Source organism: Quercus robur, chromosome 4 (genome assembly GCF_932294415.1).
Source record: "Quercus robur chromosome 4, dhQueRobu3.1, whole genome shotgun sequence".
NCBI classification, from domain to species: Eukaryota; Viridiplantae; Streptophyta; class Magnoliopsida; order Fagales; family Fagaceae; genus Quercus; species Quercus robur.
Genome location: NC_065537.1, coordinates 34079902 through 34095942, shown reverse-complemented (window position 1 = coordinate 34095942; position 16041 = coordinate 34079902).

Here is a 16041-nt window from a genome sequence, read left to right as displayed (position 1 = left end):
AAACAATCATATGATAATGGACAGTAACTTTTTAACTAAGTAAATAATAATTTTTTTTTTCCATTATTACATTAATTTAGCTAAGGTATGGTTTATTACCAATAGACTAATCACACAAATGCTTTGATGGCATTTAGGTAAGGGCCATAAGGCACAAAACAATAGATTGCTATTGTTTCACACGTGCATGTATTACCATTTATGCATGCATGCCAAGCGTGTCCTAAAGTTAATAATAAAACATTAAAATTCAATAAAATTCAATCATTCAAAAATCAAATAAATGTTTTTCACGGATTGAGTTAAAGACACCAATTGATCCAAGTTATTGGTGATACTAACTACTATGTGGATGGGGTGATCAATGGCATCGAAGCTGTCTCTATGACTATGGGAGTGAAGTCATTTGAGAGGGGTATATAGCTCCCAAATGAGAGGGAGAAATTGGTTAAAAGGTTATTGGATTTTTGTAATTTGTTTTGCTTGGATTTTGTAATTGATTTGTTATTTTGTTTTTGCTTAGAATTTATGATTTGTCCAAAAAATTTTCTTATCATCCAGATATGTGCATTTTTTTATATATAGATTTTTCTTGTTATCCATTTTTGGGATCTCATGGGTTATTAGCTTGTAAATATTTTGGGGGAATGAGGCCAAGTATATAAATTTTATAGTCAATTTTTTTTTTTTTTTTTTTTTTTTTGTGTGTGTGTGTGTGTGTTTATATATATATACTTATGAATTTTTTTTTCAAAGGATGGAGAAGGGGGGGGGGGGGGGGGGGGCATGGCCCCCCTTAGCCCTAAGATAGTTCCGTCACTAACTAGAATCAAGTGGGAAAAAAAAATCAAGTGGTTATACATATTAGTATCACTAGCCTCTAGAAAGATTACTTCCACCAAGGGGAAATAGAGTGTAAAAATAATTAATTAGAAGAGAAAATATTTTTTCCAATTTTATTATTTTATTTTTTCCAAGAAGAAAAACATAGTTACCAAAAGAGATAAATGTTTCAAAAATAAAAATCAAATACGTGTGACAACATTATAAAGCTTCATTGATTCACTGACATTGAAATCCACAATTGCTTCATTTACATAGACCCGGATGATACTGTAAAAAGATGTTAAAACAATTAGATGAAATTCTATTTGATACTCTTTAAAGATCAAAAATTGAAATTTGATTAAATATGTTTAAGCTAAGTGGGAAAAAAACATATAAAAAATGAAATATAAAATTTTACAAGTTATAAAAAACAAAAGTTCATTGTGCTAGTCCTTCACCACAAACACTATACTACCTTTGCCCCCAAAATTTACACGTGTTATCAAAACATAATGATTCATAAAAGGGGGAAAAAATTAGAACCTATTATCAACCAAAATTTAATAGAGAGAAAAAAACTCACGTGGACTGAAATTGAAGTTGAAGAATACTACAAAACACGCGGGTCTTAGGCCGCGTTTTTTTAAGCCGCGTTTGAAAAAACGCGGCTACATACGAGCTAAAGCCGCGTTTTTAAAAAACACGGCTTAAAGAAACAACAGAGGCCACGTTTTAAACATGTGAGTTTTAAACAACATACGAGCTAAAGCCGCGTTTTTTTGAGCTATAGCCACATTTTTTGGGGTGGAGCTATGGCCGCGTTTAAAACACGCAGCCATAGAACCTGCATTTTTTTTTTTTTTTTTTTTTTTTAATTTTGAACTATGGCCACATTTAAAAAACGCGGCTCTAGCTTGCCAAAAGCCGCATTTTATAGACACGGCTTTAAATTTAGTCTAAAGCCGCGTGTTTAAAACGCGACTTCAAATTTAGTTTGAAGCCGCGCATTTAAAACGTGGCTTTAGTTTGGGATGGGGCTGCGTTTCTTAAATGTGGTTTCAGGTTTTGCCTATAGCCGCATGTTAAAAACGCGGCTTTAGGCTTTGTATAAATAGCATAGTAAATAATGAACAAACCCTATTTCTCAAGCTCTCAGCTCTCACAGACGCTCAAACTCTCATCCTCCACAAACTCTCATCCTTCACCGATTCCCATCATCCTCATCCACAAACTCTCACCGATTCATCAACCTCCTCACTGCCGCCACTGAAGCTCACGCACCATCGTCGAAGTTCACTCATCATTGTCGATCAATGCACCATCGCCGACCCGATTCATCACCCACGCACCCAATTCAAAAAAACACCGGCGAGTTCTCAATCACCAAGTGTGAAATCAAATGAGTTTGGAATAGGCAAAAAGGGGAGAGAGATAAGAGAGTGATGGATGTGGGAGTTTTAATTTGTCTAAAATTTAGAAGTTTTTAAATTAATAATTTTACATGTCTAACCATACTATTTAAACTTCTTAAGCAAATAAATTTGTGGGTATTTTGGCCATAAAAAAATAGTAATCTAAACAAGAGAAGCCCCTTAAAAAATAGTGGTATCAATAGAATAAAAAGAAAAGTTGTAATAAAATTTTCAAGGATTTCTTTTAATTAATCTTTAGACCGATTTAAGATTAAAAAAAAAAGAATCAATGAATCTTTTTTTTTTTTTTTTTTTTTTTGAGAAGGCAATGAATATTTCTTACTACACGTACACACAAATTATAGTCTTTCAATTTAGTAGATGCTTTATGATGTAGGATTTTTCTCCTAAAAAAATAAATGATGTAGGATTTTTTTTTAAATGGCTGTTATTGGTAAGTAAAAAAGTAATTTAAGTGGTAGTTTCAAATTAGAGCCAATAAGAACTTACCAACTATAATTTTTTGTAAAAATATTGTGTATGATTTACTTTTTTTCGCACATGTATGTGTCTTTAATTTTCTTTATTATTTTTTTTATAAAAATATTTTTATTTGTCACTCACATTGTTGGATTGTCTTGTATATTTTAGGATAATATCTTTCTAGAAATTAATTCGAAAGCTCATCTATATATATATATATATTGTACGGCACCGAGCTCCCAAAGCCCATACAGGCCTTGGGCCCAGACCCATCTAGGCCCCGGGCCCAAGCCCATACCAGCCTTGGGCGCAGGCCCAGCAGATAGTTCCCGTTACCTTATGCCCTTCTTAAAACTGCCTTAGGGCCAAAAACAAGTTTTGGTTATTAAGCTCCCGGGGTTGACCGGTTAACATTTCTCGGTAGAGCGCATGAGTCAATACCCGGGAAGGTCATGATATGCACGGGAACGTGAGTCGCCGAACATAATCGGTGAAAATGGAGCCAAGTTCCAAGATCATAAATGCTGCACCGCCCTCTCACCTAAAACAGCCACTTTAACCAGATAATACTGGACCTTCAATAGCACTAACGATGAACATAATCATGGTCTCCCCACTAACCTTGGCTATAAATAGAGGAAAGTTGGGAGAAGAAGGGGTTCAGAAAAATTGAGAGAAAAGGAGTGAAAGAGAGAGCTTTTCAGCTGATTGTTGCTTTGAGTCTCTCTGCCGAGAACGACCCATTGTAGGAAATCCTTAAACCCACTATAAATAAATTGTGAGCCCAAGGGATCTAAGGCCCAGAGTTCTTGTACTTGGTTCTTACATATATATATATATATATATATAAAACCGAAGCTTTTGAAGCCTCTACAATTTTCCACGTCAGCACAATATTAAAAAAAAACAATAATAATAATAATAATAAAACTTTTCTAAACCCTAATACTGGTGCTCTACTTCTCTATATTAAAACTTTTCTAAACCCTAAACCCGATGCTCTGCTTCTCTATATTAAATAAAAAAAACGACTAGAGAGAGAGATATAAAGAATAGAGAGCTTTTGTGACCGTAAAACACAAAGAAATCTGATAAGATGCAAAGAGTGTTGGAGAGAGAAACCTGAGGGAGGCCTCTTCATTACCGATCTCCCTCCATCTTCCAGTTCCACACAGTTGTTGGTAAGTTTCAGTTTCATGTTCTATTCTATTCTATTTTGTTTTTATTTTTATTTTTATTTATTTGGCTTGATATCTAGGTTATTAGACAAGAAGGTAGTGGAGCAAATTTCAAATCCACAATGTTTCTACTTACTCTCTCTCTCTCTCTCTCTCTCTCTGAATCTATCTATTATTTACCTTCTATTTTTTCGTTTTTGATCTTAGTTTCATATTCTAGGGTTTGTTTTTAGGTTTATTGTGTTTATGCGATCAAAATTATATAAAACCGAAGCTTTTGAAGTTTCTACAATTTTCCACGTCAGTACAATATTAAAAAAAAATAATAATAATAATAAAACTTTTCTAAACCCTAATACCGGTGCTCTACTTCTCTATATTAAAACTTTTCTAAACCCTAAACCCGATGCTCTGCTTCTCTATATTAAATAAAAAACGACTAGAGAGAGAGATATAAAGAATAGAGAGCTTTTGTGACCGTAAAATACAAAGAAATCTGATAAGATGCAAAGAGTGTTGGAGAGAGAAACCTGAGGGAGGCCTCTTCACTACTGATCTCCCTCCATCTTCCAGTTCCACACAGTTGTTGGTAAGTTTCAGTTTCATGTTCTGTTCTATTCTATTTTGTTTTTATTTTTATTTTTATTTATTTGGCTTGATATCTAGGTTATTAGACAAGAAGGTAGTGGAGCAAATTTCAAATCCACAATGTTTCTACTTACTCTCTCTCTCTCTCTGAATCTATCTATTATTTACCTTCTATTTTTTCGTTTTTGATATTAGTTTCATATTCTAGGGTTTGTTTTTAGGTTTATTGTGTTTATGTGATCAAAATTTGGGCAGTCCTGATTGATATATAATCTGGGTTTGCTTTCATTAGATTAAAAAATGGGAAATTTTGTTGTTTTTGTTGGGCAATTTGGGTTTTAATCTATGACTTATTATCTGATTTTTGTTTTCCTCCTTCCTGTTTTGACTTTTTAGTCAAAGATATATTTACTAATTTCAATTTTCGCTTAATTTCCGATTATTACTAATGAGTTTTGTGTTTTTTTTTTTTTAGGCTAACTTTATAATCTACTTGATAATTTAATGTGCTTTTGATTTTAATCCTATCAGGGGGTTTCTCTACTTGAAAAAAGGGTCAAAATTAATGAATTCCTTGCTTTTTATGAATACAGGTATATGACCTTTCTTTTGACGTTGAGAAGAAATACAAGCCTTTTGTTGTTAATTTTCTGTTCCAATTTTGTTTCAGGCCATTTTGTTCTGTTATAGTTTTCAGCGATTTAATTTTGATTTCGTTTTTTTTTTTTTTTTTGTATGAATATGTATTATGTAGAAAGAGTTGGAGAGAGAGAGATCTACGGGAGGCCCTTCACTACTGTCAGACCGGTGCCCTCTAATACTGATGAAGAGATTGCTGTATTAATTGCTGATCTGACACAACCAGATGAAGTATGGAGTTGAATATTATGTATATGAGATTGTTATGGTATTGGAAAAATTCTTTTTCTTCTCTTTTAGTTTTATACTCTTGCATAGATTGTTTGTTCTTCTCTTTTCCATTATTATTATTATTTTTTTATTTGAATGCAACCAAATGACCAATCTTTGGAACTCTGGCATATATTTTTTTATATATGTTTTATTTAATTATTAGGTGTCTATGTGTTAGGAGGAACTGGAGCATGACAATAAGAAGAAGAATGAAAAGCCACTTCAATCTGCATATTTTATAATTTTAATGAGAACCAAAGCAGTCACAATGAATCTAAGAGGAGATATGAAAAACTTGAAACCTTTGACTTTCAATTCTTTTATTCGTTTGTATATTATATGACTAAACATGTACCAAACATTGACTTTGTTATCATGCGATTGTTCATAATTGTTGGCTCATTCTAAGAAATCACAATGTGTATCACTATTGCACTCTTTTCTCTGTAAAGAAAAGGGGGTATTTGGTATCGGATGTTGATTGAACTCTTTTCTCTGTAAAAAAAGGGGGGGGGGTATTTGGTATCAGATGCTGACTGGTAAAAATAAGCTGAGTGGATGTGTTTTGTTTGATTAAATGATGGAGATTACTAACAAATTGTTTCTTATGATTTAGTATTTATCTGTGTCTTACACATTACAATTAGGTGTTGGATTTTGAAAATTTTCTTGGTTTTAATAATTGAAGGATGGTAGAGAGGAAGGTGCTAGACAAATACTACTCACCTGTCTTTAACCCAGAGGCTTTTGAGGGGTCAAGCACGCATGATGCTCCCCATAAGTAGATGTTATTGGTGACAATTATTTAGGTATTCGAAGGTTCTGATTCTACTTCAAATGTACAGATGCTTTGCTGAGCTTACCATCAAGACTGACCCACAAAATTTCAACTATATTGTTGAGTTTGGTGCTACCAAAAATTTTGAACCTGTGTGAAGAGGATGAGGTTAAATAAAATAAATAAAAATAAAAGTCTTGCAATCTTTTGTACATAAAACATGGTTTTTGACTAAATATTTTGATTATTCTTTTAATTCATTAGGCAGCAGAGACAATAACCATTAAAGAGAAGTTGGAGAGATGGAAGATGCAATGAAATCTTTAGAGAACAAAAGCCTTGGATTTGAAAAGAAAAATGGACATCATTACTACATTGGATGGGATGAAATCTATGAAGGTATTATTTGCTTTACCAATTCTATTTTTATTTATTAGGGTAGGCTATCATCTCAATTTTCAGCTTCAATCTTCTTGGGTTTAATCCTTATTCAAATATGTTAAAACTTTTAAGGTTTTTGTTTTAATTGGTGGTAGTTGAGACTTGAGTGAGGATCTTGCAAAATATGCAAAAGTGTTAGTAGTAGGGGCTGATGGATTGGGCTGTGAGCTACTAAAAGACTTAGCTCAGTCAGGTTTCCAAAATCTCAAGGTTATAGACATAGATAGGGTTGAGGTAATCAATCTCAGGAAAAAAAATATCAAGTTCATGTTTTTTTTCTTTTCTTTTTTTAAATCATCACACCCATGTCATAGGTAATTTAGAAGATGTTACCATATAATAATAATAGGAAAAAAAAAAAAAAGGTTATTTGGAAGATGTTGAAGCACTTGGGCAAAGTAGGTAAATGAAATCTATCAAGTATTTATCTTCCTATTTAATGATTAATTGTAAGCATATAAAACAGGCAGTCATGAAGGTTTCAGTTGCAATAGTGAAACTTGGGATAGTATTTAACATTTTATGGCTTTTACAGAAATTATGAACTTGAAGCAGATGAATGAATTTTGTTGCCAAGTTATGATGGGTGTGAACCCTCATCCCTCAATTTTTAGCAAAGACAACATTCCTGGTGGCTGTGATGTCAAAGTTTACTTCATGCTTTTTCATTTCATTTTTTACAATTTTGTGGAAAGAGTAATGGAATTGAAGTTGAATAAGACGAAAGAGAGAATCTTTTTTATGGTATGGCAATGGTATCTTCTACATCGTCACAATTTGGCATTCCAACTTCTATGATTGGTGAGAGCATGTATTGGTAACTGTTTCTTCATTGTGTTGGCATGCTTGACACAGCAATACATGATGGAAATGTATGGTGCTAAGGACATAGATATAGTTGTTTCTTCAAGTAATTTCTATTTGAAACCGAGGTAAACTACATATAGTTTCGATAATGTTTTATAGAAAGAGAATGATTGAAACTTTACTTTTAGTTTTAATATAGAGCTACATTCCATTTGCAATGAGATGTTGACTCCAATTTCATTGATAATTTACGAAAGTCCCCTCTCTATATACATGTAATCAATAAGTTATTTATGAAATGTTTTCCACATTGTCATTTGACCCTTTGACAATAGATTAATAGTTTTGTACATGAGCTATAATGCAAATTAGTCTCTTATTGGTTCTTTTAATATATATATATATATATATATATATTTACCATGTGGTTGATTAATTATCTTTTTATTTAACTAGCTCGTGCATCGCACGGGTTAGCGACTAGTCTCTAGAAATCACAAGCATTATGTTTAGATGTACGTGTACGTCTAACTATATAAATATATAAACTTCTAAATATTTAGATCTTACTATTCTCTTTTCGAAAAAAAAAAATCTTACAATTCTTTTTTAAAAAAGATATATTGAATGACTCCAAGCTACTATGCATAAGTACAAATAGAATAATGCTAGGAATATAACAAAATTTCACAAATTTACAATAATTTCATAACTTTTTAAAATTAGCATACTAATTCATATGGGCCCAGCACAATTTTTTATTTAAACTTTTTAATATACTAATTTGGGGAGTGTTATGAAAAATATATTTATATTTTGTTCATAGTGTTACCGGTGCAAATAATCAAATTTTAAATAAATATAACAAAATAACTAAGTGCCTTATAATTTAATTGACTAATACTTCTACATATATTAAATTTTCAAAATTGAAATCATTTATCCCAATTATTAAATTATAAAAATTAAATAAATAAAACGGCACATGCGAGTCCAATCCTAATGTACAGCCACTTTTAATTTTAGCCAATCAGCATTGAAAATAGAAGATTCACGTAGACAGTATGGAAAAGATTGCTTATGCAGATCCGGAAATGGGTGGCAAGGAGCTCATGACTTTAGTTGAACATGGAAAAGTTTGGTTTGATAGGTGCACGAAAGCTTAACCGCAAAAAAAATCTTAAAACTTGGGCAGCATGTTACGCATGTCATTTCACCATCACATTACAACATTGACAAACTCTGTTAAAAAAAGAAAACATTGACAAACTCTAATGAATGACAGCCTTTAGGTCCAAAGCCACGCGTTCAAAGAACAATATGTCACCGATTTCCCCACCCATAGAAATGCGTGCTAATTGGTCCAAGAGAATATAAAAAGGTACTAACAACCTGAGCTGGCCAACAATGGTTAATGAACCAGCTTCGAAGCCCCACTTGCAAAGGAAATTAGTAAAACATAACTTTTCCAATGCATTTATTTTAGCCGTGAAGCTTGGTTTCCCTAATAAGTATATGACAAAAATGTCTCCCTTTAACAGAATTTTAACACATTTCCTTCTATTTCACTTTTTATTTTCCATCCAATTTTACTTTATCAATATTTTACTCATAATCTCCTTTTACTTTACCAATATCAAACTCACTTTCTTTCATTTTACCATTATCAAACCCACTTCAAAAAAAAAAAAAAAAAAAAAAAGTAGAGATGAAGAAAAATTCAAATGTTCAATGAAGGATTAAGCAATTATTTTGCAAAGTACAATAATTTTATTTTATTAAATTCATATTTATTTTTAAAATATATTTGAATATGAGGTTAATCTTTACGTTTAATACATGTTGTATATTATAGCATCAATAGATGAGAATTTAGTTGTAGGTGAGATTCATCTAGTTGTTAAAAGAAATTGTTGTATACTCTTGAAAGTTGTATCTGTAAAAAATAAAAAAATAAAAAAAAGTTCTAGACCAATATAATAGGTACAATGAAACATGAAATCCCAAGTATTATATAACCCAGGTAACATATAAGAATATGTACTCTGAACTGTAAAACATACATAGACTTACCTCCTAACATGACTCTGTCCACAAATAATATAAAAGACTCCACGAACAATATTAATATGTAGAATTGTTTAGCATGAAATTCATTGTGCCTGTGAAGTAGGAAAATGCATGGCACAAATAATTTCTTGAAATGCTTGCTCAAACTAGGTAAAGTAGAGCACTTGTAATTCATATGCAAAAAAACAAAGGGGGCGGAGCTTTGGTAAAAGATATAATTGGAAAACTAAGAAAAGGTGAAAACTTTTTTGTTCTTTCATATTAACATGGAAAAACAAAGGCCATAAATAAATGTTGCAGGTGATAAAATCTAAGAAAAAATGGGAAGAATTGTAAATGCGGTGTTGTGAAATTATGTTGTTCTTTTTATTTTTATGCTGGCATAGAGCATTTAGTCATTATCTTATTTTATTTGTATCATGTTTTTTTTCATTTATCCTAAAATATGATGTGGATTGTTTTAATCTTATTTTAATATAGCACCAATGGATGAGAATTTAGTTATAAGTGAGTGTAAGAGGCAAAATTTTAAGCCAATTATAAAATGCCACATCAAAGTTTAGTGGCAAATTCTAAATTAATGTCATTAAATTAATTAAATTAGATAATGACATGTGTCATCCAAATTGGCATCATATTGGCATATCAAAATTTGTCATGTGTCATTTGACCCACAAGATAAAGATAAATTTCCTATTCAAAATTTATGGGTAATTATCTTTATTAAAATAAATAAATAAATAAAATAAAAATAAATTTTCTATTCAAAATTGGTAGATAATTATCTTTATTAAATAAATTAAATAGAGATAATTATTTATCTTTGTTGATTATTATCTTTATCAAAATATGATCTTTATCAAAATAGATAAATAGAGATGATTATCTCTAAGAAGAATTTGGGCCAATCAAAAGTCTACTACATACTTTCAAGCATATCAATTCATAGTGGAACTTATCCTCTGAAATCACTATAAATAGAGAACATTCTCTCTCATTTTCAAGACTAAGTTTTCAAGAGGCCCAAGCTCTGGAGAAATTCCATCTCAAGAAACTTTGAAGAACTTGAAGAATCTTTGAAGAACTTGAAGAACATTTGAAGAACTTGAAGAACATTCGAAGGGCTTGAAGGACAACAAATCTCTAATAAGCTCGAGGCTAGAAATTTATTGTGAAGACCAATCAATCCATCTTCCAATTAAAGTCAAGAAGATTCTTGTTCGAGTCAAATTCAGTGAAGATAGAATCAAAGGGTATTCTTTTGTAAAAGAATCGAAATAGAGATTGTACTCATTATACATCAATACAAATTTATATTTGCAAACCTATTTCTTTTCAATTGTTTGATTTTCTACAATTGAGAAAAATTTGTGTTTACAGTGAGACTCATCAAGTTGTTAAAAGGAATTGTTTTAGCTTGGATGAATTACTTCAAGAATGAACTATTATTTTATTTTATTTGTATCATTTTTTTTTTCATTTATCCTAAAATATGATATTGAATATTGACTGTTTTAATCTTGTTTTAATGTAGCACAAATGGATGACAATTTAGTTACAAGTGAGACTCATCAACTATTCCAATGAATTACTTTGACTTAAATGAACTGCCTCAAGAAGGTACTTTTTAAAAAAAAAATATTGTAATCCATATTTCATTTAAGACGGAAATCGCATTTTCATTTCTACATTTTTAGGCAATTTCCACTTTGGTCCCTAGATTTTATTTTTACTGTTTTTAGTCCCTATCCTGAAAAAGGCTTCCCGTTTTGGTCCCTGCCGTTACATCAGAGAGGGAAAATGCACACGTGACAAACAGCAGAATTAAAAAATATTAAAAATATTTTATTTTATTTTAAAATAAAATAAAATTTTAGTTATCATTTAATTATTTAAATAATAGTTGTTCTTCATGTTCTTCCCTCAAGAACATGGTTGCCTAAAAAATAAGAAATTCAAGATTTTCTTCTCTTTTATTTCATTTTCTTAGCATCCAAACAAGCAAAAACATATACAAAACCATGATCAAACTTAGATACTCTAACACAATTAACTAACAAAACCCAAAACACTTAATCAAAAAAAAAAAAAAATAATAATAATAATAAAACAAAACCCAAAACACGGTCAGATCAAAAACATAATACCAAAACTCAAAGCCAATCCTCATCAATAAAATATACCAAAACACAATTATGAGCTAGTCCATACCACAGTAACCATCAAACCATGGTGACCATCTGGGTTTAAAGAGAGAGAAGATTAGATCTCGGTCAAGGTGGGTTTCGGCCATGGATCTCAATCTCTCTCTGTTGCACTTTGCTTCTTTTCTTTTCAATTTGAGGATTGGAATTTTGGAATCTCTCTTCGAATTCACAAAAAGGGTTTGGTCTCAACAATGTCCTCTTCATAGTCATCACCAGGCTAATACAACACACTTCCTTCCACATCCACAACCACTGCCAACGCCGCCGCCGCACGCTCCATCTTCGCCACGCGCTGTCCATGGCTCGAGCTCGTCCAACCATTCTCCTCCTTCAAGCGCCCTTACACACTCGTCGAAGCCACCACCCACATTAAGCGCAACCTTGATCACTTCCGCGTGAACTACACATTCATCGCGCTTCTCATCCTCATCCTCAGCCTCCTCTGGCACCCGATCTCCATGATTGTCTTCCTCGCCATCTTTGTCGCCTGGTCTTTCCTCTACTTCCTTCGCGACTGGCCACTCCTCCTCTTCCACATCAATGTCGACGACCGCATCGTCTTGGCCTTGCTCTCCATCATCACCATCGTCGCTCTAGTCCTCACCGATGTCTGGCTCAATGTCCTTGTTTCGCTAACTCTAGGTTGATAATAATATGTGGGACTACTTAACTCTGAATTTGTATTTAAGGGGCCGTTTGGTAACATTGTTCTAGTAACATTGTTTGTATTTTTTGGAAATACATGTGAGTGAAAAAGTGTGTAATATTGTTTAAAAACTGAAAATATGTGTTTAAACATATGTACCAAACAACCCCTAAATCTGGTTGGGTTTTTTTTTTTTTGGAGAAACAACGGGTTTGTATTTTTGTTGTTCTTGTTCAAGATACACTTAGATCTTGATTTTGTGATTTTTGGTTTTTAATTATGTTTTTAATCTTTTTTATTTAGTTAAAATTGATAAATTAGTTTTTTAAATTTAGATGCTGATGTGGCATTTTTTAATGCCAAATAACATTTATTATTATTATTTTAATGGCCATGTCAGCTTTTAGTGTGCCAACAGTGCACTCCGTTTGCCACGTGTGCATTTTCCGTCTCTGATGTAACGACAGGGACCAAAATAGGAAGTGTTTTTCAGGATAGGGACTAAAAATGGTAAAAATAAAATCTAGGGACTAAAGTGGGAATTGCCTGAAAATGTAGAGACGAAAATGTGATTTCCGCCTTCATTTAATGTATAATATGATGTTGATTTTTTTTTTTTAATTCTTGTTTTAATATAGCACAAATTGATGATGATTTAATTGCAAGTGAGATTCATGGAAGTGTTTCAAGGAATTGTGTTGAGTTAAATGAGTTTCCAAATGATGTAAAAAAAATAATAACACATGTGGAGGGGAAATAATTGATTGGAATGAATGTCCAATAGATGAAACGGGGGTTATTGAAGAATATGAGGATATAAATTCAATAGAAAATGAATTTGAGCCTTTTATTGGTCAATGTTTTCTTAGTAAAGAAGAAGCTTTCATTTTCTATAAAAATTATGCAAATTAAAATGGTTTTACAATTCGAAAAGGTTGTTTGGAGAAAAAAAAAGGAGAAATGGGAAGATGTAATTTCTTTTGTCATTGGGAAGGTACGCAACCACTAAAAAGGGTGGATCTATCTAAGGAGCAACGAAATAAGAAGTCTTTAAAATGTGGATGTAAAGCTCGTCTAATTATTATATTATGAAATTCAATAGACATTTTTCCAAAAGAATGGCATGTCACTATTTTTGTTGTAGATCACAATCATGAATTGTTGTCCCCTTCAAGTGTACAATTTCTTCCGGCCAATCGAGTTATCATTGAAGATGATAAAAATTGCATTCTCTTATACAAAGAAGCTGGACTTTCAGTTAGAGAAATAATACGTGTTATGGAACTTAAGAAAAATATGAAACATGGACATCTTCCATTTTTTTAACGGGACATTCGTAATCTTTATGTGAAAATGAGAAAGATGCATGCTGTGAGTGATGCTATGGCTCTCTTACAATTTTGTAAAGTTGCTAAAGAAAGGAATTCTAAGTTTCAATATGCATTCACAACCGATGAAGAAAAAAGGTTAGAGCATATTTTTTGGTCGCACACTCATAGTTTTGATTGGTACCAAAAATATGGAGATGTGGTTGTTTTTTATATTACTTACAAGGTAAATGCTTATGATATGCCTTTTGGTATTTTTGTTTGCGTCAATAATCATGGAAAGACGATTCTCTTTGGTTGTGCACTTCTTTGAAATGAAACAACTAGTGCTTTTCGATGGCTAATGAAGATACTCTATTTATCTTACAACTATTTTTCCATTTTATTTAATTAATTAGTGGAATAATATTAATACATATCATTTGAAATGTTTACATATTCTAATAAAAAAAAAATCATTAGCAGAATTTTTCATGTTTAATGAAGAAACAACCTAAGGCAATTTTAACGGATCAAGATCCATGGATTACGGAGGGAATATCAAAAGAATTACCACTCACAAAACATGCCTTTTGTATATGGCATGTTACCACTAAGTTTAGTGGTTGGTTTACATTTATTCTTCGTAGTCAATACTCAAATTGGTGAATAAAGTTCTACAAGTTATGCAAGTTAGACTCAAGTGAAGAATTTGAGGATCAATGGACTCAAGTTATGGAAAAGTATGACATGCTTACTAACAAGAATATAATTGGTTTATATCAAATCAAGCACTTTTGGGTACCATGTTACCTTCGTGGACATTTTTTTGGTGGAATGACAACAATTGGAAGATCGGAAAGTATAAATGCCTTTATTAAATGGTTTGTTAGTTCTCACATAAACTTAATCCAACTCATTAAACAAGTAAGTCAATACTTACCATTGATTTCTTTTGTTGTATAATTTGTTTTATTTTTTTATTTGTTAATATATGTAGCCTTTATTTGTCATATAAAAGTTTTTAATTTATTTTATTATTTATAATCTTAGGTTGATCTTGCCATTGAAGATATTGAGCAAACACAATCATATGATACAATGTTAGAGACATTTAGAAGTTCTTTTTTAAGAACATTCTCACCATTAGAAGACCAAGCACACAATGTTTTGACACCTTATGCTTTCAAAATTTTTTAAAAGGAATTTGAGAGAGCAACACAATATTCAGTTCATCAAGAAAACCGTATTGAATTCGTGCTACAATATTATAAAGATGAAACTAGTCAAAAGCAGAAGGTCTTATGGGATGGTGAGATGACTAATTGTAGTTGCAAACATTTTGAATTTTGGGGTATACTTTGTCGTCACATTCTTCGTGTATTCCTTCACAAAGATTGTTACCATATTCCACCATTGCATTTACCATCACGTTGGTGTTGTGAAGCCTTATTAAGTGAAAAAGAATTGATAGTGTTGGATGATGAAAAGTTAGTAGGCAAGGAAAATGTGGTTGATGCCAATGTTAATGGTGTGATTGATGGAGATTGTTTCATTAATTTTCCTCCGCTATCAAAGACAAAAGGTCGTCCAAAGCAAAAATGAATGAAAGACGGAAGAGAATTAGGAAAGCAAAAGAAGACTTGTAGGCTTTGCAAGCATGTTGGTCATAACATCTCTACGTGTCCAGAGAAAGAGACTTGTACTTCCTCAAATGGTGCAAAAAAAGGAAAACATGTACTTCAAGTGAAATGAGATTGAATCCAATATTTTGTTTGAAATGTTAGGTAGAAGCTCTTGAACTTGTATTTTTGAATTGGGATTGAATCCAATATTTTGTTATTTTTGACAATCTTATGCCATTGCTTCTTCCCCACTATGACAATATTATGCCATTGTTAATTGATGCTTCTCTTCTCGTCTTTTTTTCTTTTTTCTTTTTCTTTTTTGGGTGTTATATTTTCATTTTGAGAATATTATGGCATTGTACTTAAATGTTTTAGTTAGCTAAGTACTCTTATTGATTTTGACTAGTTGTGATCAAGATATTTTAAATTATACTAATTATGGTTAAATATTCTTAAAAAAAGAGCAGCAAAATTAAAAAAAAAAAAAAAATTGTAAGACTACAATTGCAAATTAACCCTTAAATTTTATATCAAATCAACAACAATGATAGAAACAAGGAAATTTAAATAAATAAGAAAGCATGTTTGATAAAGTCACTATCTTCAAGGTCATTATTATATATATATATATATATATATATTAGTATTATGCCCGTGCGATGCATGGTTTAATAACAAAATTATATATAAATTTGTAAAAATAAATATTTTTTGATAATATAATTAAATTTAATAACAAATAAAATAGTAAATTTA